This window comes from Miscanthus floridulus, chromosome 14, assembly GCF_019320115.1.
Source record: "Miscanthus floridulus cultivar M001 chromosome 14, ASM1932011v1, whole genome shotgun sequence".
In the NCBI taxonomy this organism is placed as follows: Eukaryota; Viridiplantae; Streptophyta; class Magnoliopsida; order Poales; family Poaceae; genus Miscanthus; species Miscanthus floridulus.
Genome location: NC_089593.1, coordinates 93,488,389 through 93,491,316, shown reverse-complemented (window position 1 = coordinate 93,491,316; position 2,928 = coordinate 93,488,389). Strand labels below are relative to the sequence as shown.

The window sequence follows — 2,928 nt, the reverse complement described above, 5'->3', positions numbered from 1 at the left end:
AGACATTGACAAATTTGGGAGGGCCCTATGCCTCAGATGGTCGTTGTGGCTAGACTGAGTGGACGAATCAAAGCCATATATGGGCAGGGACTGAGCTGCCATGCAATGCAATTGATCGACTCTTATTCAACGCCTCCACCATCATCACAATTGGCAACGCGAAGAAGGCCCGGTTCTAGCATCACCATTGGCTCGATGGGGAAGCTCCGAGAAACCTGGCACCTAACTTATTTGAAATGGTCAAGAGAAAAAAAAAAAGACGGTGGAGCAAGAATTAAGGAATAATTCCTCAATTAACTCCTTGCGTAGTAACATAACAACCACAGAGCATGTTGAGGAATTTGTCTCGCTTTGGATCCGATTATAAGAAGTACATACAACTACGGTCTGAGGTGAGAGACACTATCACCTAGAGATGGACGGCAGATGGACATTACTCCATGTGCTCGGCTCATCAAATACAATTCAAAGGTGCTTACAGCATGTTCAAAACCAACCTAATCTAGAAAGCGCACGTAGAAAACAAGTGCAAAGTTTTTGCGTGGACATTAGTTAAGGACAAGATCCTTACCATATTTTGGTCCAAAGTTCTCTTCCGGCATTTTAGTCCAGGACATTAGTGATGGTGCCATATCTGTCCTCCGATCCACGGAGCCCTTGGTTTTGAGGAAAACCCGGCAAACCCTAGCACGCTCCTCCGAGCCACTTCATGTATCCACCACGCAAGGTCTCTGATGCCGACGCATGTCCTTGCCTCGTCATGTCATCTCCAGGTACATACTTGGGCTCCGCTCCTGGGCCACCCCTTTTCCTTGAGCCCGACTTCCGCCATCCTCTACCATGCACGTACTCTTGCTCTTCACATGTATGATGTGGATCTCCCATGACCTCGCACGAACTCTTCGGGTCCCTCGGTCCAAGCTAGCCTCCTTTGTTCATCCTTCACTGCCCTTGGTCCATCGACATGAATACTTGGCTTGACCTTCACCTCATGCATGTGGTCGACTGCCATGCTGCATGCAACACGTGCACATGATCGACAAGCCAACAGCTGCATGATCAGTTCGACATGCACCACGGTTGTCAATCACTCATCATCCAAGGGTGACCATCATTGGTCTCTCAGTTATGTTTTGCATGTAAGTAGAAGCCGCTCGTTCGTTTTTGTTAGATGCAGGTGGAGACAAACTATCAACAAGGTATACACGCACTATGGTGGAACCGCTCAGTTCGTACGGATTCAATCACCAAAATAACAAACTTTGGCCTCGATAATGGGGCCATGCATTTTTCTTACACACCATTTTCTAGAGTTGTTTAGGTATGCCAGTTAGGTCTGCCAACAAAAGTGTGTGGGACAACACCAACATCTCGTGCTAGCTCTTTGAATAATAATCCCAATTAAGCTAAGAACATGTCCGGATCATTTGAACAGGTCACTGACTCACTGCTAGCTGCTCAATCACACGATCAATTTTAATATTATTAAAAGCCACAACACTCGCCCTCCAAGTAGATATGTATATATCAAGGAAGTGGCCTTCTCAGCGCCCTCGTGGATGGACGACTCGATCAATGAATGCTTCAATTCCCAGTGGCGGCGGTGGCGAAGGTCTTCTCCAAGACGATGAGCTTGTCAGCAGGAGCGGCCGCAATGACTGCATCAGCTGCCTTACCGTAGGCAGCAAGGACTTGAGCGATCTTTTTCTCATCTCCATCCGCATACGTCTTGCTGATAATGGCGCCAGCATTGTACAATGTTTCCTTGACGACGGCAGCTTGGGTCTCCGACATTTTGCCTGCTGGGGCAGCCGCGGTGACTCCATTGACGGCCTTCTCAACCTTGGAGTGCATCTCGCAGTAGGCCTTGTCGACGGTGGGGCAATCAAGCGGGCTAGGTGCGGCTACCGAGTTGAAGGAGTCCTCCATCACCTTGAGCTTCTTGTCCGGCGGCGCAGCGTTGATCATGTCAGTGGCCATCTTCACGGTAAGGACGAGGCGGGCGATTTTTCTTCTCATCTCCTGACTCCTTGGCCTTGTCGAGAGCGGAACTGAGGGGTTTGAGGTGCTTCTGAGCGGCATGCAAGGTTTCCAACTGCTTGTCTGGTGGGGCTGCGCGGAGACGACAGCATCGAGAACCTTCTGGATGCCTAAGTGGAGGTCACCAATGTACTTTTCATCGGCGGGGGACAATTGCGTCGCCGCTGCAACAAGGACACTACTAAGTAGGAGGGATGAAAACGGTACGGATATTTTCCGACCGTATTCGAAACCAAATCCGTTTAGAGGAGTTGAGATCTGTCCGTATCCGAGTCCGGATATCCAACGTTCGATACCGTATCCATATCCGAATACTCAAATCGCATATTTATGATGTCGATATCCAATCGTATCATATCCGATATAGTTGATACTATCCGTATTCGAATCCGAATCCGAACAGAAATATAAAAACAAATGTAATATTGATGATATCCGTCCGTATCCGATCCGTTTTCATCCCTACTACTAAGCAGGAGGAGGATCGTAGTCTTGGCCATGGCGCGCGGATTAATGCTAACAAAAGATCGAGTTGGTTCAGTACGATGATGGGTGGTGGTGCTCCTATATATATGTGTTGATGAGTTACTGGATGGACCATCTTTTCAATAATAACCAAGAAAGGCCATTGTATTGCTATAAATAGTGGACGGTGCATGGTGGTGCATGGTGACTAGCATATATATAGGTCCAAGACAGACTCACGGCCGGCTAATAAGTGTTCCATAATTAGCTACATCCATGCAAAGTGTATGTCTGTTCAATAGACACCCGGCCCTTTCTCAAGCCACAAGGTTACATTACGTACATGGGGTGCAATTCATGCTTCTTGGCATCTCTAGCTCCTAGCGCATATATAGAAATGCATGTATCCCCATGCATGGGGAT

General features: G+C 48.0%; 1 pseudogene; it reads right to left on the bottom strand.

The window, feature by feature from the left end:
• Window positions 1–1,584: 1,584 nt before the first annotated feature.
• Window positions 1,585–2,540, bottom strand: LOC136505937 (uncharacterized; annotated as a pseudogene).
• Between the last annotated feature and the right edge of the window lie 388 nt (window positions 2,541–2,928).